Here is a 27,524-nt window from a genome sequence, read left to right as displayed (position 1 = left end):
GGGGCTGCTGGGATTGTGAAAGAGGGTGAGGGACTGCAGGACTTCATAAGGGTCTAACTACTTACATGGTTAGTGGCCCAGAGCTAGGGTAATTTGAGTTACATAAGGATTTTTCCTGGCAAGAATGCTCAAACATCAAAACTGAAAGATAAAATTTAAGACAATATTTTAAAATTGTCATGCAACTTCAGATATTACTGAAAAATGGAGTGTGGCTTTTGCTGCATAGTAGCTATCAAAAATTATAGAGTTTTAAGACAGCCTTATTTCATGTCATTTAAAAAATATTAAGCGTCTTCTATATGCACCGTGTTAATTGCCATGGTGAACCATACAGATGTAAATGATAGAGTCTAATTTGACTGCCCCGAGAAATTCTCTAATATATTTTATTTATATGAAATTTGGTTACTGTGGTAGATTGAATTATTGTTCCATTTTTTTCACTTCCTTAGTCTATAATTATACATTTTTTACTCTTTGTCATATGAGTTTTTAACAGGTTTGTTGAAGTGTAATGTGTATACCATAAAATTCACCCAGTGTAAATATACGTTTCAATGAGTTTTAGTGAGTTTACATAGTAATGGAACTCTCACCACCGGGCAGCTTTAGAGCACTTCCTTTACTCCGAACGTTCCCTCAGGCTGCATGCAATCAGTCCCTTCTCCCATCCCCAGCCCAACAGACAGTCTTTTGTGTCTGTTTTTTGCCCCTCTAAATGTAATGGTTTTAAGATTCATTCATATCATTGCTTTTTTTTATTGCTGAGTAGTATTTCATTATACAGATATACAAACATTTGGCTTATCCAGTTCCTAGTTGATTAACATTTGGGTTGTCTTAAAATTTTGGCTATTAAAAATAATGCTTTTATGAATATTCATATGCAAGTATTTGTGTATCTTCATTCTCTTGAGTAGACACAGAGAAATGGAAATACTGGGCACTGTGATACGGGTATGTATAACTTGTCAAGAAACAGCCAAACATTTTCCAAAGTGGGTGTAACATTTTACCTTCTCATGAGTGCTGCACCATAAGGGTTTCAGTTTGTCCATATTCTTGCCAACACTTGACATTATCTAACTTTTTAATAATAGCCATTCTAGTGGGTCTTTAGTGATATGTTGTTATTATAGCTTTAATTTACCTTTCCCAAATATGTTAATTTTTTCTTATGCTTACTAGCCATTTGAGTGTCTTTGTTGAAACATCTGTTCAAATCTTCTGCCTACTTTTTAAATGGGTTGTTTGTCTTTTTATTATTGAGTTTAAGAGTTACACATTTTGACCCTAAGATCACAGAGATCTTTTATGTTTTCTTATGGAAATTTTATAATTTTATTCTTACATTTATATCTTTGATCCATTTTGAATTATTTTTGTTCACAGTGTAAAGTAAGGATCTGAGTTCATTTAAAAGTTTTACATGCAAATATCCAATAGTCTTAGCACCATTTGTTAAAAAGAGTGTTTTTTCCCTGACTGAATCATACCTGCACCTTTTTTCAAGTCAGTTTACCACAAATGTTAGGTATTATTTCTAAACTCTATTCTGTTACATTGATCTGTATGTTTATCTTTGTATGACACTGTCTGATGACTATAGCTTTGTGATATGTTTTAAATCAGCTAGTTTAGGAACTTCTGGCCAAGATGGAGATATAGGTAGACACACTTTGCATCTTCACACAACCAAAAGAAAGACAACAACAAATTTAAAAACAAAAAACAACCAGAACTGCCAGAAAATTGAACTGCATGGAAGTCTGACAACCAAGGAGTTAAAGAAGAAACATTTATCCAGAACAATAGTAGGGGCAGAAATGGGCAGCAGGGGTGGAGAGGACTCGTGGCAAGGCAGCAGCTGGCCAGGTTGCTCAGTTGGTTAGAGTATCATCCCAATATGTCAAGGTTGCTGGTTTGATCCCTGGTCAGGGCACATACAACAATCAACCAATGAATGCATGGTGGAACATGAACAGAAGTGGAACAACAAATCAGTGTGTCTCTCTCTCAAAAATAAAAAAATGAAAAAAAAGAAAAGAATGTATATTCTGCAGTTGCTGGATGGAGAATTTTATGTTATGCCAGGTTGGTGGCTTGTTCAAGTGTTGTTCAAGTCGAGATTATCCTTACTGATATTCTGTCTAGTTCTTCTATCAATTACTGAGAGAGCAATATTGACATTTTCAACCACTCTAATATTGAATTATCTAGGAATCCTTTAATTCTCTCTATCTTTGCTGTGTGTGTTTTGGGGCTCTGTTGTTACATACTTACACATTTGCAATTGCTATTCTTCCTGCTATATTAAAAATTTTATCATTTCGAAATGCTTTCTTTATTTCTTGCCTCAAAGTCTATTTGTCTATATTAATAAAGTCACTACAGTTCCTCAATGGTTACTGTTTGCTTTTCTAATCTTTTACTTTCAAACTACTTGAATCTTTGAATATAAAGTATGTCTCTTACAGAGAACATTATATAGGCAGCACAGGACACCCTAAATCCCTCACTCATATGACAGAACTCACCAATAAGTAGACTTGTATAACGCAATGTTATATGGATCATAATAGATGTCTATGTGTTAGGGAACAATACCACCTCCCAGACCTAAGAATGTTAACTTAAAAATCAGATTTCTCACCAGTGTCATAAGAAATATTGTCAGTGTTGATACTGAAATAGTCTTCATACCGATGCGCCCCTGGAATGTGTGTATACAGAGAATGGAAAACAGCAGGACACTGAAGGAGCTATTGTGTAAGACAGCTGATGTCAGGAAAATCACAAGCAAGGAGCACAGGATAAATACTATAAGAACATAACAAAGCAGAGCATCAAGCAATGCAACAGAGCTTTGGACTGCTGGGAAATAGCAGCAGTACACAGTCAGCCACAGCTGCAACTGTAAGAAAAGTGAAGAAAACCATCAGGGGAATAGCTAAAAAATAGGCTATACCTGCTAACCCAGGTTCATATTTCACATGTATATAGTTCATTCCACATTTGGATATAGCCACATTTAGCCATACTTGAATATAGTAATTGTGGCTGAGACCAACAGCATTGCCTTAAAAAACAGAAGTCAACAGAATAATTTTAGCTACTACCTATTACTTCCATATATATTTTGAAGTGGTTTTTCCCAACAACTGTATACGAGGATTCTAATATCATTGAAAAATGCCACACACTGCAGGTAACAGGCTGGTAGTAAGACTCTGGCAGCCACAGATATCTCTTTCATATCCACTAAGCCAAAAGCCTAAAAGATGTCTGCCTTGCAAGAAAACCAGCTGTAATAAAGCCCATGGACTTCATCTACAGGAGAAGCAGAGCCTGCCATGGGCTCTAAGACCTACAATTTTGAAAAACCTTACCAGCCTCATAAGCTGCTTTTACATTTTCTCTAGAAAACTGTTAGGTTTTCTTAAATTATAAAGGACATACAGGTTGCATTGGAAAGAGCATAAAGGTATGCTTAAGAAGCAATTTAAAAACATTGGGGAAAACATAGCCAAATTCCCAACTATAATCACACACCACCCAGGGACCATTTTATATGAAAGCAATAGCCCTATAAGCTTCACTAACTCATGAGAATATCAATAAAACATGATATTTAAAAAACTGAGCTTCGTAGAAATGACATTGACCTATCGAGAAAATGCTGTATTGAGTTGCTTTCTCTGTTAGGAAGATGCAAAAGTATAGTACATTTAACAAGACTTACACAAAAATAATTGATACAGTGAACATTTTAGTGTTTAAATGTCTGGAAAATATAAACATGTAAAATGCTTCATTGCACAGTAGCTCTAGATCACCTCTAGAAATAAAAATCTAAGCCACAAATGGAAGCCATGTATGTAATTTCCAGGGTTGCAGCAGATATGTTAAATGTTTTTGAAAGAATAAAATTAATTCCAATAATAAATATATTTAACCCAATATAGTGTTATCATTTCAATATGTAACCAACACATTAATTACTAATGAGATCATTACAATTTCTTGGTACTAACTCTATGAAATCTGGTATGATTCACCCTATGGCACCTCTCAGTTCATACCAGCCACATATCAAGGGCTCAGTAGATACACTGGCTGATGACTACCATATTGCACAGCAGAGCTTTACAGAAGAACTTAAATCAATATAATATTGATTGACCATATTACTCCAATCCAGTATCCAGAACTATAAGATGCAGATATCAAGCCACATCTGTTTCCTGAGTTTCCCCAAAAGCTCAGTACACAAGGATGAAAGAATTTAATATATATCTGATAACCACAACCAAAAGTTTAATACTAATTCCATAACCATAACCAAAACGTCAGTGCTAATTTCTGCTTATGAGGAGGGAAGAGTTGGAAGACTTTTAGAAATTTAGATTTAGGAACAAACTCTCTCTGTAAAATTTTCTTGAACACTCAGAAATTAATTACAGCCTCTAATAACATAGTTCTTTTCTTATTTGGAGAAGAGGAAGGAGAAGAGAAGCACTTAAAAACATGTATTTAGACACTTCTGAGATTAATACGTCTAATTTCAAAACTATAACACTAAAATAACCAAACTTTCAAAGATTAAACTTCATCTATGTCTAGATTATACTAAGAAAAACTCTATTAAATAAATCTAATAAAATTATTGTAAAGTAAAGCTTTTTTATTTTTATGCCAAGTATCTATTGATTTAGAGTCATTAGACTATATGATTTTTGAATTTTGTGAAAATTTTATGTTAATATTTAATCATTATAATTTGGGGCTATTAAAATTGCATGTAGTTTTTTTGTATTTAATTATACTTTAAAAAATAACAATAAAGAAAAAGTCTTATTAATGCAATATTAAAATTAAACTTTTATGCACAAAAAACAGGAAATATAAACAAAATTTTCTTAGGAAAGTATGCTTTCTTTTTGAGATGAGTAAATCTCTTTAATCCAGATCTTGTGTCATTCCAGATTTTTTCTGCAAATCCTGGTCTTACTGAGAACTCTGTCTATGGAATTCACTGCTCATCTCCTCTCTTACCTCCAAAACCTCCAAAAAGGTTTTGATAAGGGGGTAGATAAAACCCTTCTTTCTCATTGGATGAGAAGTAGGATGAAGTTTAACAAGAATTAGACAAAAAGGAACTATGGGCCTAAGCCAGAATAGACTGTGAGAAAGAAAATTCTTAAATGTCAGGTCCTAAGAAGCAGATGGAGAGCAAATCTGGGGTTCACTCCACAAGGTGGTGATTAAGAACAATTGGAAGATGGAGAGGTTCTGGGAAATGAAAACTGGAGACAGGGTACTTTAGAGAGGAAAACTCTGAGTAAACTGGGGACTCACAGAATGAAGCCTACAAAGCTACTACAGAGTTTATTTATCATAAATTTACTTTGATTAAATATATTAACATTTAATGAATTATGGAAGTTTATTAAATCTTTCTATGATAATAATTATATTTTATTATTTTCTTAAGGATAAGTGATTCTATATATGTTTTCTTCTTCCTCCATGAATCTCATAGTACAATACCTGATTACTCTTATTTGAACTTTCTCTTTGGAGTAGTTCAGTATTTCAATACCAATCATAATACATATCAAAGTTTAGCTGTATCTGAGTGCAAGAAGAGGAAAACCCAATGTTTCTAAAATTAACTTGCTCTTACAAAATACCATTGTGTTACAGGTTGGTTTTTTAAATAAAACTAGTACATGCTATTTTTTATCTTTTTTGGCCCTCCTTAATTTCATATTCTCTCTAAGCTTTGAGGACTCTTTTATGATCAGCAATATGAATTACACTTCATAGTAACCATGTAAAATAGATTGATGCTATTATTCATTAGTTAGTTGATACCCCCAAAAAACAAAGAAATGATTGCCTAAGGACACAGAAATATGTGGTAATCTGAGGTCTTTGTTTTAATGTCTAGTTTCAAGATCCATTCATCTCTCAAGTAGTCCAGTCAATTCCCCTGATTATCAGGCCACCAGGACAAGTATTTGGATTCCAGAACTCACGATTATTTTCTCCCTGTCACTCAGGTAATAGATCGAGTTCTGTTAACCTTCCTTTTAGAAGTGCAGGTGAGTAGACAGGCACTGAAAGTAAGTGGAAGTTGGGTGACAAATAGATCAGCTCACACTAACTAACTAAAAGGACCATGAGACAAAAGCAAACATCAAAAGGCTCGTATGTTCATTTATAGTGAGAAATATAACACCGCACTCACAAGAAATATCACGTTGGCCTGATCAAAACATTTTTTTTCTCTTGTGATCCAACCACACGGAAATCAAAAGGTGGTTTTATGAGTATGACTCAAAACAAAACAACGGGAGGGAGATAAATTAAATCTTTAAGGCATCATTCCTGAAAATGTGTTATGTGCTTGCTGTTAGGCATTTCAATAGATCTTTCAACAACAACAAAAGGTTCAGTAACAAATAAATTTGGGAAACACTGGACTAAGCTGAGTTAAACAGCTTTCAAAATTGCAGATTTCCTTTGGTCTGCAGATGTATATCACGAATCTCCAAGGGCTTAGATAGGCAGCTTTTCTAGAATGTATTTGATTCTTGTGTGTATAGATCACTTATAAATGTGTCATAAAACAATATTATTCTCAGATATGGATTCACTATCCAAATTCCTTAGCCTGATAAACAATCTTAGCATCAGGACGGGATCACCAAGGGGCCTGGAGTACCTGAAATACAAGGACTAAAGCCCTGCATCATTCGCCCTTGAGGGACATATTTACCATGAGAACTGAAATAGTCAAAGTCTGGTATCTGAGTCTCCCTTTCCCCTTTTAGTGTTTGAGTAAACACTGCTAGTATGTACCAATCCTATTCCCCCTTTTCTTTTTCTTTTTTTTTTAAGATTTTATTTATTTATTCTTAGAGGGGGAAGGGAGGGAGATAGAGAGAGAGAGAAACATCAATGTGTGGTTGCTGGGGGTTATGGCCTGCAACCCAGGCATGTACCCTGGCTGGGAATCGAACCTGTGACACTTGGGTTCACAGCCCGCGCTCAATCCACTGAGCTACGCCAGCCAGGGCTCTATTCCCCCTTTTCTTTAATTTGAATTAATGCTACCAATGATGCAGTGAAGGCTAGTTTGCCTACAAGTAATCTCATCTTCTTCCGTTGATCTTGCATCCCTTTATTCTAAATTAGGTGTCAATTCTACAATGTAGCTTTAATGACTCTATTTTCTTTATTTTCAATTTTAGAGTCCTACCACACTATAACCACTAAATGCTTATTAAAATTATGTAACCTTATTAAAAGGATATAGCTGTGGTAGACAGCACAATGCCTCCAGCCAAAAGTCTACATCCTAACCTCAAGAACCTATAAATATGTTACCTTAAATAACAAAAAGGACCTTTGCAGGTGAGATTAGGTGACACAGAAAGACTGTTCTGGATTATCTGGATGAACCAAGGTAATCGCAAGGGTCCTTTGAAGAGAGGTGAGTCAGAGCCAGAGAAGGAGATGTGACCATGGAAGCAGAGCTCAGAGTGATGCAATCACTAGCTGGAAAGGGGCTATGAGCCAAGAAATGGAGTCAGCTGGAAAGGGCAGGAAAAGGAATTCTCTCCCTCAGGGTTTCCAAAAGACACACAGCCCGGCTAGCACCTTGATTTTAGGTCCATGAGACCCATTTCAGACTTCTGACCTTCAGAACTGTAGTAAATTTGTGTTGTTCTAAGCCACTAACTGTGTGGTATTTGGTTAAAGCAACAATCGGAAAGGAATACAATAACCACAACTTTGGGAGATGCCTGTCTCCTATTCATTTTGTCTGTTACTACACATGCACAAAATATAACCTTCTGGGTTCGACCTTAACTAATACCCTGAGCTGCAGTGTCTATCTGTCTTTTAATATCTATTTAGAGATTCATGTGAATCTCACTTTACAGTGCAATGGTAGCTTTAAGAATCTCAAGGAGTTTCAATAAGCATTAAATAAGTTATTGAATGTCCCAGAAAGAGATCAACATAGTTAGAGAGTGAAAAGATGAAAGCTATTTACTGAAGATGACAGCTACTTGAGAAATGTGAGGTTCTGGAGCCCTTAGAGCAGAATAAACTCAGGAGAACTGACCCATGCTAAATGAACTCATGAGAGACTTGACATAAACTGTATTAGTCAAGGTTCTCCAGGGAAACAGAACCAATAGGATATGTATTTGAATAGAGATTTATTTTAAGAAATTGGCTCACGTGACTGTGAAGGCAATCTGCAAGGTGGGTTGTCAGGCTGGAAACCCAGGGAAGAACTTGGAGTTCAAGTCCAAGGTCTGTGGGCTGACGTACTCCTTACTTGGGGAAAGGTCAGTCTTTTGTTCTATAAGGCCCTTCAACTGATTAGATGAGGCCCACTATGAGGGCAATCTGCTTCACTCAAAGTCCACCAATTCAAATGTAAATCTCATCCAAAAACACCTTCACGGAAACATCCAGAAAAATGTTTGACCAAACATCTGGAAACTAAGGCCCAGCCAGGCTGACATATAAAGTTAACCAGCACATAAACCAAAATGTCAATTTAGCAATTTATGTTTAGGACATTTCTTTCCAATGATTAAAGTATCTATGTCCACTAGCCAGGAAACCTTAGTATCAGAGCACTTGGCAGATTCAGTTAATAAGCCTGCAGCTATTTCATGAATATGAGTCAGAACAAAGTTATGGGGGAAAATTCACCATACTGGCTTGCTTCTACTAGGTGCTACCAACTTTACAACCCTCCAGAGAAGTTTCCAAGATCTTACCTTTTGAAATATCCGCTATGGGTACATTTTCATCCTTTGTTTTACTTGACTCTATAGAGAGAGGCCACCATCTGAAGGTGTAGGACTGGATTCTATATTAGATGGCAACTTAGAGCATTTCTCTTGAGATTTTGAATATAAAACATACATATATATATATATATAGAGAGAGAGAGAGAGAGAGAGAGAGAGAGAGAGAGAATAAGGAAAAGTCTTAAGATATACCCATATTTTAGTAGAAACAAAGACACAGAAAGAATGGAGACAGGTTAACCTGGCAGAGAAGAATAAGTACAGGTAGAAAAAGAACCAAAACCAGAGGCACTGAATGCACCTGAAAGACTGGTGGACTGAGAAGCCTCCAGCCCGTGAGAGTCATTCTGATGTCCTGAGTATAAACCACCTACCAGTTTTCTCATGTATCTAACAACAAATCGCATTGGTTGAGATAAACTGTGATGGTCTCTTCTATACCTTGTACCCCAAAAGTCAAATGCATTCACCCAAGCTCTAGGAAGGCCAGACAAACTCTTACAACCCCACCGGGGAACACACCTGTCCTGATATTCCTATGCTCTCGAGCCAGTGTGGAGATCCTAGATTCCTTGGACAGTACTAGAGACTTAAACTCCCTCTGTGGGGCTTTATTCCCCTCTCAACAGCATGTAATTACAACATATGAAATATATATGCCCAAACAGGGCAACAAACAATTGGTCAGTTAAATTATCTGAGCATGTTGTTACTGTAGAGTATGATTCAGTTGTTTATCTGTTTCCTGCAGTTGTTTGGGTTACATTTCCAAAATCGTGGTTCCATTTCATCTTTCTAAGACTATCCCTTGCCTTGCTTTATATACCACAGTGTTGTCCTCCAGGCACCAATTCCAAGCTGTGTAAATTTTAAATGGCTGATCTCAACTACTATGTGTGGGTTTTTTTAGTTTTCTTGTCATAAGCTAACTTTATTTTCAATTTCCACATGACTCACCTCACTTTCCCTTTTTGTGCTGACAACAGTATCTCGTGTTTTCGAATCTATCAGTGAAAAAGTAAGAATTTTCACATTAATTGCACAATAAACATTAGATACAGGTAGAATTATAATTAAAAATCCAGGCTTATTCGATCAATTTTAGTGTATTCACATCAAGGGAAGGACAAGAAATACAAGAGCTGATACCAAGGAATTGTCTGACCTTTTCCACAGTCTCTTGGTTTGCAAATAGGGGAGCAGCAACAAAATCCAGCAGGCCAGATGGGGCCAGAACTGGTGGTCTGTGAGTTGAAGCAGTCTGGCAGCTGCCTCCGGCTGAGGCCAACAAACCCTTAGGACCAAGCGTCAAGTCAAAGGGGGAGCACTCGGCAGATGCTGTGGGCTCAGGCAGCAAAGAGAATGAGAGCCAAGTGTCAGAATAAGACTACAGAGCACCTCTGTCAACAACCAAGGGCCCTCTGGTCCCAGCACAGGGGCCCTCTGCCCCTGCCCTGCCTTAGGGCTGGCTCCCTAGGGTCAAGGAGACCCTGAGCTTCCCCAGCCCATGGAGCCAGCCCTAGGGGAGGGGTTGTTTCTCACTAGAAAGGAAGCGTTGGTCTACAGCGAATCCTGTTCCTGGGTGACGCCTGGGCAGAGTGCAGCTTGCCCCACTTTCTTGTCACAGGAAGCAAGCTGCCACAAAAATTCTTTAGAACAGTGATTCTTTTTCTAATGGTTAGCAAAAGAACCTTTTCCAAGTGAAGTGTTTTTTTTTTTTTTCGCGGAATGTCAAATATATAAAAATAGTTGAAAGCATATCAGCCCTGAACAGCCCGGAGCCCAAAAACAAGGCCCCCCCGCTGTGCCCACCCCCACCAGCAGCCTCTGCAGCCCCTCCATGGAGCCAGGGGATTGGTGGGACACGGAGTGGAAGCCACTGCTGCAGAGCGCCAGGCAGCCTGCCTGCGAAGGCCCAGAAGCACAGATTCAGGGAATCGTGAAAAATGTAAACCATGCGTCACGCCAACAACTCACAGCACCTATCAACGTTGAATCAATGGGTCCCTGGGAAACCCTAAATGCTGGAGGCATCCTTGAGTCCTACCACACCATTGGCCGGTAGAAACACTCTTATTAGAAAGACACATAAAAGGCCATGCACTGTCATTTCGAATCCTAAATCCTGAATTTGAGTCACAACTCTGTTATTTATTAGCTGGTGATCCCGAGAAAATGTCTTAAACTCTCTGAGTCCTGACTGTCTCACCAGTGAGGGGAGGATAGTAGGTTTCCTGCTCACTTTACACGGTTATGAGGATCAAATGAAAGAATGCATTAAAGACACATATAAACTGTAAAGCTCCGTATGTATGAAAGTTGTGGACCTTATAAAAAGCAGCTGTTTGTGAGTCCTGGCTGGTGTAGCTCAGTGGATTGAGCGTGGGCTGCGAACTAGGCACCATAGGTTCGATTCCCAGTCGGGGCACATGTCTGGGTTGCAGGCCATGGCCCTCAGCAACCACACATTGATGTTTCTCTCTCTCTTTCTCTCCCCCTTCCCTCTCTAAAAATAAATAATAAATAAAATCTTTAAAAAAAAAAAAGCAGCTGTTTGTTACGTCATTCATTCACTATGTCAATTTTTATTAAATAATACTCCATATACTGTAAGACTAATAAATTGAGTTGATCTGGATGTGACTCACCTGTATCCCGCCGAACAAGGCAACAGCAGAGAGTAGCAGCTCGCTCTCACGAGCAGAGCAGCGAGCAGCGGTGGGATCCACACCTCCTGTGCGGGCTCCTCCCCACTTCCTGCCCGAGCTCCCTGACAGGCTGTTCCACTTTCTCATGGCAGAGTCTGCCCTGCTCAGTCACTGCGATACTCACTGTCATCGCCATCAAAACTGGGGCCCTGAAATTCCCAGCCAGCTGACCGGGTCATTCATTCCATGATGGATAAACCTGACTTTCCCCACCACCAAGATTCTGGCAGCACGGCCCAACAGCACCTTCTGAAATGATGGGAATATTCCGTGTGTGCTCTCTTTGGTGCGTAGCCACTAGCCACACGTGGCTATTGACCCCTTGAAATGTGACTAGTGTACCTGAGGAATTAATGTAATTCATTTCATTTGAATAGCCACATGGGCCTAATGGGCAGCAGAGCCAGAGGAATGGAACAGAAGACAAAAAGCGGCCTTTTCAATAAAAGTCAGGAAAACATGTAACAGTAACATCTATAGCATTTTAAAATATAAAAACATTTTTAAGTAAACAAATAATAGTTACCATATTCAAATGTGCTGTTAAGAGCAGATTGAGCTCCCTGTCCTAATTCAGACTCCAACCACGCTTCTCCTAATTATTGAAAGTTGTAAGCAGAAGCCAAGGTCTGGCAAGAAAACTAAGTGTATATCTCAGGGATTTTTACATTGTGGTCGAATACAACTTACAATAAAATTAATCTGACACCTATTAATGATGTGCATAATAGCTACGGTGCATGTAGTAATTAGTTTTAAAGGGTAAGTCATTCTCATAAGTTATAAAATGAACATAATTTCTATGATGTTTGTTCTCTGGTATTAACAAATTATACCCATATTCCCAGCTTTTCTGAATTCTTTGTAAGGATTCATACACAGCTCATCCCCAGCATCATTCAAAGACCAGAGTCCTGGCTCCTAAGCTATTGCTCCATGCTACTCTGTCTCATTGTTCACTCCCTGACTGTTGAGATATTTTGTGCTCCTGGTTAGATTGCCAAGTTCTCTCTGTCCCACCCTTGAGATGTCGCTGAGCTACTCCTTTCTTAAAGTTTCTGCCCTGGGGTGTCAGTGGCAGAAACTTTGAGGCAAGCAGTGACTAGACAGCTATGCCTAATCACCATGCATCAAAGGAAAGGGAGGGGTGGAAAGAAGGTAAGAAGGGCAGGGAGGAGTTTGGATGCTAGGCAAAGGGAGCCATTTGAAGTAGCCAGAGGAAGTGCTGGAGATGGACTCTGGGTAATGGACAGATGGCAGTTTGGGGGCCGAGGGGAGCAGCACGGAGTAAAAGAAGACAGTGCAGCAATTAGATGGGAGGGCCCCCACTCATGAAGAACAGGAGCCTGGTCCCGAAGCCACCTAACAGGAGACTGAGGGCATGTATGCTGCTAGGTGGCTTCTGGGCACATATGTCATTCTCAGCTGTCCCTGGGAACATGCTTCTTGTGGCGCTCGCTCTGACACAGCTTTCACATACAGGAACAAAAATAACTACCATCACTGCCATCTTGGTCTATTGGGAAACTAAAGAAAGCACCAGGGCAAAAAGTACCTGAAAATAAGGACGAGGGGGAAAGCTGGAAAGGCCCCCCAAAAAGAAAGTTCATGGTTCCTCTTGGCTGGAAAAACTACAGATACCCTGCTGCATTTTCAGGGAATATTAATTTCCCTGGCACGTGTGGGTTAAAAATACCTAAAGCCAAACCTGAGCAGACCCTCTAGGGGATCACACATTTTGCAGGTTAAGGACATCAGGGTTTTGAGGGTAAACTAAATGGTGAAGCTTCCTTACTGAATTTTCTACACAAACGGTCTAGATATATCCCACTCAAAATACGCTTTTTCTAAGATGGATGCTGTCAAGCTTTGGTTTATTATTCCTAGGTCCCCAAAAATACAAATAAAGAAGGAGGAATTCAGCAAGGTTGTACTAACCACAACCTTTTCTCTTCAAGGACCCTCTCCATCTTCACAGTTTTCAGTGTGACTGCAACGAAGTACCAGTAACGACAAATCACATCCATTAAGGGACTTGTGTGAGCTGCACTAAACATCCCCACCTCTCAGTCTCTCTCCCTTTCTCATCCTCTCCTACTCTTTCTCTTCTCCTCTCCCCATCCCCCATCTCTGTCTGACTCTCTTCCAGCCCCTACCTGACTGCCGTAGTCATTGACATCTTCTCCATTCACAGAGCTGGATCAGCTCAAAATGATTATTTCTCGGTCTCACCTGAAGCTTCCTGGGAGGGGGAATTATCTAGCCCAGCTTGAATTAGAAATTGACTGTGGTCAATTCAATGAATTCCAGAACCTCAAGTACTTTTGCAACAAGCGTGAATAGTGGGGGCCCACCTGAGGGAGCAGGAGGGCGACAGCCCTGAGAGAAGAGAGGTGTGAGCTGCACAGGCACTTGGACAGGTGCTCACTGCAGTGCAGTACTTCAGCACTGCCAGTGTAGACTTCCCCGGACCTTGCGGAACAGTGGGTGACACTGGAGGTGAGAGGGAAATGCTGCAATAGGGACCTGGTTAACGTCTAGCTTCCCCATGGTTTTACCTAAGACCATTTGGTTACCTCCAACTGAGCATGACAAATAAAACCTGTGTGTGTACAGAGGAATTTAGCTCTGCCTGATCACGTGTACACAGGGTCGTACAGTCACAATCTCTTTTTGATCAAGTGCTGCTTTTGATTCCTCAGAAGCTAAGAGATCCATTGGGAGATGCTGTTGCTATCAAAGTCCTTGAGCTGAGAGATGACTGTGCTTCCTTCCTTTCAGAGAATCTGAGTAAACCTGGTGGGGAGAAATGGCTCAGAAGGCAGCGGGTGGGGCAGCTGTGTCAGAGATTACATAGAGGGGCACAAGCTTATGACCTCCCGGTGGGTCTACTGTTAAAGGTTCCTGTCCTAATGATAGGTGACTAAATAACTAAAATGTCTATGGCAATTAGTATGATTAGTTGCTTTTATTAGGCCCCAGCAGAGAAGGTAGGACCAAAGACCAGAATATCAGGCTCACCTTGGGCAGCTGCTGATTGAGAGCGATTCTGACTTGCTTCTCTGATGGTGAACTCCTTATGACTAACAAGAAGACACTAGTACAGAAATCTTTCTGTGGAAAAACTTGAAATAAAAAAGGGCCTTATCTCCTAGGAAACCAATTCACTCCTCCTCATTCTCTGTTCAGAAAGATGGCCAGCCTCCCTTTTTTTTTTTTTTACTCCTAAACCCATTACCATTTCCTTCTTCAAAAGCTCACAGTCTGACAAAGTAAGCAGGCATTCTGGATGAGTCTGTACTTTTTAAAGCTCAGTTATGTCAAGCCAAGGTCCAACACCATTCCCAAAATCAGAATCCATTTGAAAAAATATTTGGGATATAGGAATACAGGCAGCTGTCAGATAATCCCTTAATGTGACAAGGGATATAGGCTGAATTGAAATACAGCTGGACCCTCCCTATATAACACTGTTTCCCATAGTGTAGAATTAAGGAAATAGTGTCTCTATTACAAGGTGTCTGGTTCCCCATATCTTTTGTAAGCAATTTCACTGGGACGATGGCCTCAAGGCACGGTGCCTTATAGAAGCTTCCATTTACTCAGTTACTCCATGTGAATTGAGCACCTATGGTAAGTCAAACACCAGGCAGGCAGGACACAAGGGGGATAAAAGGAAAGAAGAAACAATTAAGTAGCTCAAAGCATAGCAGTGGCCCTGGCTGGTGTGGCTCAACAAATTGAGTGCTGGTCTGAAAACCAAAGGGTTGCCAGTTCAATTCCCAGCTGGGGAACATGCCTAAGTTGTAGGCCAGGTCCCCAATGGGGGTGCATGAGAGGCAACCACACATTAATGTTTTTCTCCCTCTCTTTCTCCCTCCCTTCCCCTCTGTCTAAAAATAAATAAATAAATCTTTTTTTAAAAGCATAGCAGAGAAGGCAGACACATAAATGAATACTGTAGCTACTAAATAAAAAAATGAGTACAAGGCACAATGCTGGTACAAGAGAGGGTCAACCCTACTGTGGATAAAGAAACTACCTGGAAGAAAAAACCTTTGCATTGGGGTTCTAATAATAAATAGAAGTTTGCCAAGAAGGCCACTGTGGGAAGGTGGGAGGACCTCCAGGCCAGGGAAACAATCTATGTGCCAGACCACTGAGGCATGAAATTGTAAAGTGCAATCATGAAACTGCAAGAAAGTCATTCAATAAGGATGACACAAAGGAAGAAAGGGAGTGAGGGAAAGGGACTGGAGAAGCAGGAAGTCACTGGTTCATGAAGCAGTGGTTTGTCATGGGTTGACCAGTTTGGATTTTACCCCATCAGTGATGGAGAGAGAATGTATCAGATTATCTTTGGTCCTCAGAGCCATTTCCATTCCTTCTATGCTTTCTTCCATATCACAGGAGTTAGAAATATGGGAACACATTTCCCAGGTCTCTTGTCAGTAGTATTCCAGCTTAAAGTCCATGAATTTAGAATCCTGCCAGATTCAGAAGGCACAAGAAGGAAATCAGTGCCACCATTTCTCCACCAATAGTGACAGGCAAATGTGTGAGCTTCAGCAGATATTCGTTGGTACTCAGTGCTCTACCATGGGTGAAGCGCCCACTTTGGCACTACAGACAGGTACAATCTTCAGCAGTGTTTTCATGAAGTCCTTAACCAGGATAAGAGCCATTTTCTCATCCCTGGAAAGCTTACTATCACATTGTAGACCTATTGGCAAACTTGAAAGCCATTAATGACCTTCTCTGACCTACAGTCCTACCATTTTTCCAATGTTTTATAAGCACCACTTAGCAGTACTAAGTCCATATCTTCTTAAAATTCTTCATGTGGTTTCTGGGTTTCTGATCCAAACCCAGACTGGGTATTTTAGAAGATGACCCTGGTGGCTTTGTGAAGGGAGAATTGAATGGGGAGAGACTTAGGGTGGGAGAGAATAGGTGGATTATTTCAATAAAACTAAAGAGAGATGATGAAACTCAAAATTAGGACAATGTTGGTAGAAATAGAGAAAGATGACTTTAAAAATATTTAGGGCATATGATCATTTAGACAAAGGAGAAAAATAGGAGTTTAGGAATATTTCCAGACTTCTGGTCTAGGCGGTTATATCAATGGTGAAAAAGAATATAGCACAGAGAAAGAGAGAAGGAGACTTGGTGGACATTATAGATGACGAGTTCAACTTGGAATGTATTAAATTTGTGGTCTAGATATTAAGTAAGCACCTGGGTAAGTAAATCTGGGGGTGAGAAGATTTAAGGTGAAGGTATTCATTCATTTTGTAGACCAGGAGTATAGAAATGGTCATTAAACCATGAGAGTGGGTGAAATTGAAAGGCAAGTATGTAGGTTGAAAGAAAAAAAAAAAAAAAACAGAAATCCAAGGAATGATCCCTGGAAAATATAACAGTTAAGAGCAAATACTGGAAGGGAATCTAGCAAAAGAGATCAAGAAGGAGTAGCCAGAGAGGTAGAAGAATCCAGATAGTGTGGTATTAAGCAGGAGGAGGCCACTGAAATTGTGGGTAAAGACATGAAGAAAACATAAATAGTCACCAGTGGAGGACACCAATTTTTTGCTGGTCCTACACATGGGTGAGTCTTCTGCAATGTGAAGTGGAGGGATGTTCTGCCTTTCTTGGTATCTTCACCTTCTCAGTGGGGTTTCCTCCTTCATCAATCGTAAAGTCACCCTTCCCCTTCCTCACTGCTTCATTCCCTCGTTTTACTGCCTTTGTTTTTCTCCAAATGGAGCTAATGCATTTCTGCCTTTACAGATAAGAGTTTCTGCTCACATCTTCCAGATATTTATCCTGCTTTTCTGTAGCCAGGCAATCTGATCAAAGCCTGTGGACCCTATGCCCCCGCATTTGGCTTGTGGCCATGCACAGACCTATGGGTTCAGATTCTGGTAAATAGACCTCCAGGGCTGTGCTGAAATCAATTCAATTGGTCATGACCACACAATTTTTTAAATGAAATGTAAGACAGTAAAATGTAATAGAAAATATAAGCATATGTTAAGACAGCAAAAATAAACATTGTTGCAGAAAACATTTGTTTCAGTGATAGGTTGTACGTGTGTTTCAGTTTTGTGCATGGTATGTGTGATGAGTCACAAAGTAAAACAACAGAGCAAAGTCTCATAAGGATAACATGAAAAAGAAATACCAAAGAGGACTGAGTTCTATCTTAGTTTATATTTGGAAAGCAATCCTAGGAAACAAAAGTGAGGGCATAGGGAAAGAGAGAAATGAAAGAGCAAAAGCCAAAAAAGTGTGAATTAATGTGGTGTTTACCACTGTGGGTAACTGGGTCTCCATCTTGTTGGGAACACTGTGGGGAGCATGTGGAATATGCCTCAGAATTGTCCCGCCAGAGTGGAGGTAGGCAAATATTTTCTGTAAAGGGCCAGATATCAAATATTTTCCTCTTTGCAGAACATGCAGTCTTGGTCATAACTACTCAATTCTGCCATTGTAACATAAACAATACAGAAACAAATGGGAATTGGCTGTGATCCAATAAAACTTTATTTACAAAAACAGGTAGGCTGAATTTGGCCCATGGTCTGACAACTGTCCACCCTTGCACTGGAGCACAGGGAGGCTGGGCATTCCATTTTTCACCGGTTCCTATGCCCAGTGGTTGAGGATTGCCCTAGGGAATGATAACAGCCCCCCATCTCCAGGTGGGCATAGACACTGAGTCAGCAGCACAAACGGATGTCCAGTGTGTGTCTGATTAAGGACGCTGGCTGGCATGGACAGACAGACTAAGGGGATGTGATGAAGCACATCACAGATGTCTACTCTAAGGGACCGACTGAGCCTACAAAATGCTGGAAAATATATTCACATTCTCATTTACCTGCTAAAATGACCTCACAAGGCTCTTCTAAGTCCTCACTAATCCTGCCCATACCATCTTTTTCTCTGGAAACATTAAAGTCTGGTGTTTTTTACATTCATCATGATCCATTCCCGAAAGAAATTGGCTTTTGTATTTTTAGAGAAGTTTTTTCTTTTACTTCTTCAAAGTTAACTCTATGTTCAACTCTCGTTCCTAGCTTGGCACACACTCTTACATTTTAAATCATTTTCTCTTAAAGCTGTCCACACCGAGGATCTCATCTCATTATTCTTACACAGTCTAAAAAAAAAGAAAAACAGCCTCTGTTATGCTTTTAAGCTCATTTTCTTTGTCACACACTTTCCTTTTTTTCCCCCAAATGGATATATCCAATTACTCTCCTCTTGGTGTTTTAATTTCACACATTTTTGTACATTTAGAAAAACCATAGATTATACTTCATTCACTGGCAAATCAACTAAAAGCATTTAGATAAAAGAGAATTTTTGTAAAAACATGTCTTTGGTAGCAACACAGGCCCAAGACCATTCCTTGCTTTAAACCACACATAACTAGGGGAGAGGAGGGGAGAGGAGGAATGCAGGAACCACAATTTGAATTATTTTCCATGATTTTTCATTTGCATCTCCCAGAGCTCTTTCTCATGTAAGTTGTGTGATTCATACACTTTCCTACTTGATCCATAAGGAAACAGGCTCAGAGGTTAAGTGCTTCATAAAGTTAACAAGACTGGGAGTGCAACCTGATCCCCTTCATCTCCATCCAGTATGCTTTCGGATGTGCACTATTCATAACTGTCCCATGAACTACAGAAATTTTAAGTCATCTTTTTTTGACTAGTAACTTCTCACAGGGCTTTATAATACCACATCATTCAGATTTCTCCAAGGCTGGATGTTGGCTCTAAATGCTTGAATGTTTTTTTTGTTTTGCTTTTGTTTTAATGTAGTAGGTCCCAAGCATGGTAGAGTATTTGCAAAAATAACTATAATAATCTCTTATACCTGTATGCTCATGATTCTGCTATTCTTTTTATTGAGAGATAAAGTCTATTTTGCCCATCCTTGAGTCTGGGCTCGGCTTGTGACTTGCTTTGAGGAGAAGCCCAGGCTGGAAGATGCCCCTTTGAACAGGATGATGCCATGTGAGGAAGCCTAACTCTCTTGCTTGAGAGTGAAGGACTGTGGAAAAGTGGGCCCAGCCAAAAGCCAACACCAAATGGCAGGTAAGTGAGTGAAGTGACCTGGGCCTATCCAGCCCATTCAAATCTCCATGTGACTGAGCCACGTGAGTGCCCAGTTAGGCTCATCCCAAACTGCTGAGCCACAGAATGATGAGCAAATAAAAATAGTTGGTGTTTTAAGTCTTGGGTGATTTGTTATGAAGCAATAAATAACTGATATACTAATGATGAGCAATTCATAGCCCATTATTTTTTGAAACTAGTGGGGTTCCTCAAAAATCTGAAGCCATCTTTAATGCCCCAGAAAATTATGAGTTTTCCAAAGGAATAGAGATAAAATTTTCAAGGAATTTTATCTCTATTCCTTAGGCTTGTTGCCCAGTAATAGGGATTTAGTAGCATAAATTTATTATATTAACTTCTCACAGAACTGCTCAAGCGCTCCACAGGGGGATTCCTGGTAGCCATCTTTCTGTTTCTTGATTCTGCCCCAGTGTCCATAACTAATTAGTCCTACTTAGGACAGGTACCTAGTATAAGCTGGGCAACAAGAGTCTCTCTGTGGTGAGTATGAAATAGCAAATGGAGGCTTAGATATTGGAAGTCTTTGAGAACTGAATCTGTTTAAGTCAGACTCTGGAAGGAAGCTATCACTACTCTGCGGCTGGTCCCAGAACTGCACTGATTCTCAACCTTGCTGAAGAGTGGGCATTCAACTCTTCATTACACACTGTGACATATTCTAGTATTCATCCAGTACATTCCCTTTCCCATGTAAGGTACCTTAAGTCAGTTTTTGGTCCTGGCTGTTTAAAAAACAAAACTAGATTAATGCAAGCCTCATTCCCTCCCACCTTTGGCTGAATGAAAGCCCAAGGCTGGCTCCTCAGGGTTCCTCGGGGAACTTGCCTCTCCCTGCTCTTCCATTGAATGGGGCCAGAAGGAAGCTGCTGCCCTGGAAGATGATCTCATTTTACAATGCGATTGGGGGATCTAGTGTCTTACTTTCTTCATGGTTTCACCTACTGCACAGATCAGTGCTAACATCAGATATAAGCAGGTTTCTGTCAATAATGATTTCACCGATGAACGCTCTCCCTGTCCCTACAGTCCCATGCTCTTATCGCATGGACATCACCTCTGTCCTGTCAGGATCAGCCTGGCGGTGGCAGAAAGAGGAACAGAAAGTGTAGACCAGGGATCTTCAATTTCACAGCACACATAAACTAATTCCTAAAATTCTGTGGCACACCAAAAAATACTTTTTTTGCTCATCTGACAAAAAGATAGGTATAATTCTGGTTCATTCACATCAGATGGCTATTGTTATGTTGGCTGTCATTTTTTTTTGACAATCGAAGATAAAAGAGGTCAGTGCCCCTGACAACATAGTCATGTACTGCAGGTTTTAAAAATTCTTGCAGCATGGTGATAGAAAATTGCTAGTGTAGACGATGATGCCTGTAGTTAACTTCTCAGAAAACTGGGTGTTTGGTGGTCTGTGGCAACAAGCACATGTCTTTTTCTCAGTGTCCACCTGGGCAGCTTTGGCCATTATATAACCTTGTTCCCTGTGTCATCAAAAACCTGCAACCTGCAATCATCCCCATTTACCAAGGTTGCAGGTTCAAGCCCTAGCCAGGGCACATACAAGAATAAACCAAATGAATGCGTAAATAAGTTGAGCAACAAATCAATATTTCCACCTTTCTCTCCCCCACTTCTTCTATCTTAAAATTTTTTTTAATTAAAAACAAATGCAGCTCCAGGCCTCAAGAAGCTTAAACTCTGATGTCAGAAACTTTCCAGTCTCTTAGCCCCGATATCCAGTCATGAAAATTGACATAAACATCTTTTCTTTCCATCTCTTTCTTTGCCTCCACCATAAGCAAGGTCTTCACTTGATTGCTAAATGACTAAAGTTGTTTCCTAGTTGGAATTCTTAGGCCTAGCCTCTTCTCTTTGTACAAATTCTTTATACTCACTCTCCTTCCAAAAAGATTGCTTTGGTTGTGCCACATCCCTGTAGAGTTACCATATTTTGCTGTGTATAATGTGCTCCTGTGTATAATGAGCACCCAGGTTTCTATATGCATTATACCCGGGATTACTATACCCATTATTATACTCATGGTATGTAATCATTACACCCATGTATAATGTGCATCCTTATTTTTCCCTCAAATAGTTGGGCAAAAAAGTGTGCATTATACATGGCAATATACAGTATCTCCGGCAGCTCTCCAATTTCCCCAGAAAAAAAGATAAACTCCACAAATCAACTATTAGTATCAGGGGTCCTAATAATTGCTGCCACATACTAAGGGCTTACTATGTGCCAGGCATTGTGTTAAGGGCTTATCTCATTGATCCCTCAGGACAATGCTTCCAACAAAACTATTACTTTGATTTTATAAAAGAGAAAAATGACTCTAATAGGTAATCACTAACTTTCCCAAGGTCACAGATAGTAATCATTAACTTTCCCAAGGTCACAGATAGTACGTAGTAGACTGACTCCAAAGCTCACATTCTGAACCACTGCACTGAGCCCCTATTCTGCTTCTGAGGCACTTGCAACCCTGTGCAGCCTGTCCTGTACCTTTGCCCCTGCTGGATCCCCCATGTTATACGTCCTTCGCTTCCTTCCTGCCTTTAAATCCTACCCATACTCATTCAAAGTCCAATTCAAGTCCCCTGTCTTCTGTGAACTCTTCCTAGACCACACTAGTATGTATGGGTCTCTTTGTCCTCTGAGCTTCTAGAGTGCTTTTCTCTACCACTCATTGAGAGATATCCTGTATCATTTTTATAGAAATATTTCATGTGTCTCAGGCACAACAGTGAAAACCCCTTGAGAGCATGTAGCCCTCATAAATATTTAATAAATATTTGTTGCTTTTGTGGGGCTATGCATTTAGTAGGCACTCAATAAGTTAACGTTGTATGAGTGAATGAAGAACTTAGACATTAAACAGTAAGGGGAAATCTGTCACTACCAAGTCATTACGATGCACAGACGTTCTCCAGCCACAATCAGCGAAAAAAGATTGTGTCAGGGCTATATCTCCCTGCCCCAGCCTGCTGTAGAGAATAGAAACCCCCAGGGAGTTACAGGGGTTGCCCAAATCTTGCCTGAGTCATCAGACCAAGGAGCATCTCGAAAATCCCACTCTGATTCTCAATATGAATAGGCTCTGTGTGAACTTTAGCCCCAGAGCCTTAGCAAGCTCCAGGGCAAAAATGGTGGGCTTCCCACACACTGGGCAGGAATGCAGACTGAGGCCAGGCTGATGCTTTGGGTTCCTACCAAAAAAAAAAAAAAAAAAAAGAAGAAGGTTTTAATTACTACACTCAAGACCTCAAGGGACAACAGAGCTCCACAGCACACTAGCCAAACCCTTCCACACCGACTGGCACCCCACCCAATACAAGGCAGAAAGGGATAACCACCTACCTGTCACGCCTGGGTGCTAACCAGAGAGAGACTGTTACCTGGAGAGCATTCTGCAGTGGAAAAGCCTGGTTGGAGGCAAGTCGTGACCAATTCCTGACACTGTCTTTATCTTTGAAAATTAAAGCAGGGCCCATACCTTCACTTCTTGGCTAAGCATAAAATGGCGTATGCCTTGACCATGGAAGATTCTGAGCAGAGCCTCAGATGTCTTAAAATAAGCACTTTATTGTCTTAGGAAGGGGAGAAACAGAGAAGCTTAAGGCATGTTGAATGCACCTTTCTCTGGAAAAGAACTGATAATATATCATGTTTTGAATTAGCCTTTTCCTTTTTTAAAGTGCTTTCCTATAACTTTCGCCTCTCATCGACCCTAGGAGGTGGCTTGGGCAGCTGTAAGTAGCCCCATTTCCGCAGCAGGCAAGAATAGCGCAGAGCCTTGCTGGAGACCCCACAGCCCTTGATTGGCTCAGCCACCCCTAGAACCTCTCCACCGGCAGCGGAGGCCAGTCTCAGCACTCCATTCTTCTCCCACGACGGAAGGAATTAGAACATAAAATTGCTTGCTCCGATTTCATGGGCTTTTTTTTTTTTTTTGCTTCCCTTCCTGTTTAGAATCTGTTTCTTTTTATCCCTTCCTTCCCACCTTCATAGAATCCTCTCCCTCCCTCGCGCTGCACCCCCCACTCTCTCTCCTAACTGGTTTCAGATGCTGCTTCACTCGCCTGCTTTGGCTGCAGACCTCCCAGCTTCACAATCAACACTTGGAGCTCACAGATCTCAGAGCTGTGTTCCCAGGCCGCCTGTTGCTTGTTCTCAGTGTTGGAAAAAGGGTGGGTTTTTTTTAACTTTTTTATTTATTGATTTTAGAGAGAAGAAAGGAAAGGAGAGAGATTGAGTGACAGAGAGAGAGAAAGGCATTGATTTGTTGTTCCACGTATTTATGCATTCATTGGCTGATTCTCTCGCATGTACCCTGACCGGGGATCAAACCCACAACCTTGGCAGCTTCAGATGACATACTAACCAACTGAGCTACCCAGCCAGGGCCGGAAGAATAATTTTTAATGGGAGAGGGGTGTTAGATAAGGTGATGGGAAGAATTGAATAATTACAGAATTGACAGTAATTGCTGGCCTAATAACCCCACTGAGATCCCAAATTGTCACAGTCTAACTGCTCAGGTTTGTGATAGATAATTTAGAGACATTTTAGGGAGTAAATATATCAGGGATAAATGCTTCCAGTGTTAACAGCATTTTGATCCACCAGACTGGTTAACATCTTGGCATCTAATAATCACAAAGATTATAAACAGAGCTCTGAAGTGACTCTCCTCATCTATTGACAAGTAGTGAGAGACATCGGACAAAGGGCAAGATGTCTGGGAGCTGGGAGTTGTCAATCAGCCTCTCTGCCTAGCACCAAATTCATGTTTGCACACAAAGCTCAGATGAATAGCAAAAAGGGAACAAGGGGAAATCAGATAGCTAAAGTGTCATTCTATTTAGAGGAAAAAGAATCCTGAAATTGTCAAAGTGGAGGCTCAACCTGGACCTCCCTTTTCACCACAGCAAAATTGTTCAGGCCACTCCCGTCATGACACATTTCCACAGAGCTTCTCAAGGGGAAACAGCGACCTGAGCCTCCCACGCTCGCTCACTCGGCAGTAATGAGGATTTTACCAGCTGCACCGAGTGTTGCTGTGGAATCCAACTATCACAGTCAGGCTAACAAGAGAAAAGATTCACTGTTGTGAATCAAGTAAATAAACATGCCTGGGAAACACTAGGGCAGCAGATAACTCTGGGAAAAATGAAACTTGGTGCTATTTTTAGGGCTAGCTTCCTGATTATAATTGTACTTGAAGAGCAACTAGCATGAACAATATAAAGGCAAAGTTAATTTCAGATCCTGAGCTTGCTACGCAGTTCTTAGATTATTTGAAATGCAGTGCGATCTTCAGTCATTTTTCAACTGTGTGAGGAGGAAACATAAAGATATCTAAGTGGCTGCAGTAGGTGGCTCATGGAAGCTGAGGAAAGTTGATTACAGAAAGACGTTTTTACTTTTTAAAAATCTTATAAAGTGTATACCCTATCCTCCCTTTTGAGCTTACTGAATACAATGTGCCAGGTATTGTGTTCTAGTGATAATATTCTCATTTCATCACCACACCAACCTGTTGAGGTAGCTACTGTTACTGTCTTCATGGTATGAAAGCCACACAGCTTGTAAAGATGGAGCTAGAATAGGAACCCAGTCTCTCTGACTCCAGAGCCAAATCATTGTGTAGGTGAAGAAATAACTCAACCTGCCACTTCTGTCCTTTGATGAGAAAAAGAATCATGCCCCACTACCTGTGTTGCTTAAACATCCATTACCAAGAACAGGCCCCAGGATTGCTGATGGGAGGAGAGCAGCCCTAGTAAGCCAGGAAGCAAGCTGGCTGCAGCCTTCTGGAGAAAGCTGGAGCACCCCCGCATGTGGACGGACACAGCTGGGACCCTCTGCCTCGCTGACTTCAGGCCTGGAAGCTCGCTGCGGAGCCTGGCAATGGAGCTACTCTCATCCCTCGCCCCAGACCAGAACACTGGGAAGCTTTTAACCACTGCCCTTACCATCATCCAAGGCAGCAGGGTGGCTCCAACAGTCACGTTCACAGCCCAGCCACACTATCTTTCCTTCCCCTGCCCTTGAACTACAAAGCGGCCAGGTTCAGACTCACTAAATATGTGCATGAAAGCAAACAACCTTAATTCATATAAACTATACCAAAGGCTGAGCTTATGAGATCAGTGAAGTCAGGAACAAATTGGCTCTTCATGAAGTGACGCTGCGAATGCTAAGGTGTACCTGTGCATGGCCATATCTATGGATGAAGTGCCATCGTTAATCACTGCAAGTCTTCAGGCTAAAGACAGGAGAACAGGCTGACAGTGACCAGAGGGGAGGGCGGAGGGAATTTCAGGGAAAAGGGGAAGGGTTTACAGGAACAAGTATAAAAGACACATGGACAAAAACTGGGGGGGAGGGGGGGGGCGGGATGGAAATGGGAGGGGGGAGGGCTGGGGGTTGGGAGTAAAAGACAGAAAACTGTACTTGAACAATTAAAATTAAAAAAATAAAAATAAAATAAAAAGACGGGCAAGACCCAAACCAAACCAAAAGCATAGGACTCAAGGGAGAAATCCCCATTCTCCTCCAAACACAGAATGCTCGTTGACTGACTGCAGGGCCCTGTGATGCCATGTGACCAATCCCATTTCCAACAGTCCAGGGAAGTATTTATTTTTAGAGGGAACTTTATAACTTTGTAACTTTCTAATGAAAGTTAGGGAAACAATGGTTTGCTTTTAAGGAAAAGTCTTATATAGATAATTTCATTAGAATACATTTGTATTGGTTCAAGAAGAGCCTTTTGGTTTCAAGTGACAGAAGATCCAACTCAGACTACATAAGGAACCTGAATAAGAAGTGAACACGTTAGCTCATGTCACAGACCTAGAGCTGGTTTCTGAAGAAGACTAGTGAGAGGACTCGAACTCGGCCGCCACAGCCTGTTCTCTCTCCACACCTGGGTCCCGCTCTCCTCCGCATTGCTTGCATTGTCAGTGTCCACTTGGTGGCAGAAATGCCCTTCAGCACCTCCTGTCCTTCACTCTCCAGAGCTCAAGGGGAGTTTGAGGGTGAGTGTTCCGTGTTCTATTCTGATTGGCTCCGCTTGTTTCAGGTGCTCGCTTTGATCAAATCTCTGTGGCCAAGGGGATTGAGTGTACTCTTTGGCCAAGTTGGATCACATGCCCACCTACCACAAGGGCTGAGAGAGAAGGGTTGAGTGCCCAGTGAAACTCAAGGAACTATATCCAAAAGGATGGAGAAAGGAGGCCTAAAATCAACAGGTGTCCTCTAGGGCATCTTTTCGTAAAACAGAAATACTTGCATTAATTTATTAAAAGCATTCTGTGCCAACGTGCACAACATTTAACAGTAAGTATACTTAAGCTTTTCTTCCTTCAGTGTAGCATTCTTAGATAGACCTCAAATATTGGCATATATTTTAAACATTTGGGTACCCATTGGTATGAATGTGCATGCAAAAATTACAAAGGTCTAAAATTAAAGTGAAAGATCAAGACCAAAGAATCCTATATTTCTACCTCAGGGTCCTTATCCATGAAACATCCTCGTTGCCTTCCTCTCACAAGGAGTGTGGCTGCATGCCACTTTGCTTCTCTGGGCCCCTCCAGATGCACTCTTCATCCTTCTGCACCTTAGTCCCCGAGAGACTGACACGTGTGCCCTGGCTGCATCCACAGGCTCTACTATCCTCCCGATTCTGGTTGGCTTCAACCAGTGGGGACACCTGGTGGGAGACAGGAGAGAAGAGAGTAGGAATAAGCTGTGTCCCTCAACCAAAGGTCACAATGCCTATCAAAGAAGT

At 40.9% G+C, this 27,524-nt stretch overlaps 1 long non-coding RNA gene across 1 annotated transcript; it reads left to right on the top strand.

The window, feature by feature from the left end:
• The first annotated feature begins 1,505 nt into the window (after positions 1-1,505).
• LOC118498745 lies at positions 1,506-20,996 on the top strand. Its single transcript, XR_004901210.1, has 3 exons — positions 1,506-1,519; positions 14,039-14,041; positions 20,843-20,996. It is a non-coding gene; the product is annotated as an uncharacterized LOC118498745 (long non-coding RNA).
• The last annotated feature ends 6,528 nt before the right edge of the window (positions 20,997-27,524 follow it).

Source organism: Phyllostomus discolor, chromosome 2, assembly GCF_004126475.2.
Source record: "Phyllostomus discolor isolate MPI-MPIP mPhyDis1 chromosome 2, mPhyDis1.pri.v3, whole genome shotgun sequence".
NCBI lineage: Eukaryota > Metazoa > Chordata > Mammalia > Chiroptera > Phyllostomidae > Phyllostomus > Phyllostomus discolor.
The sequence above is the reverse complement of the archived record's forward strand: the minus strand, read 5'-3'. Positions and strand labels throughout refer to the sequence as shown.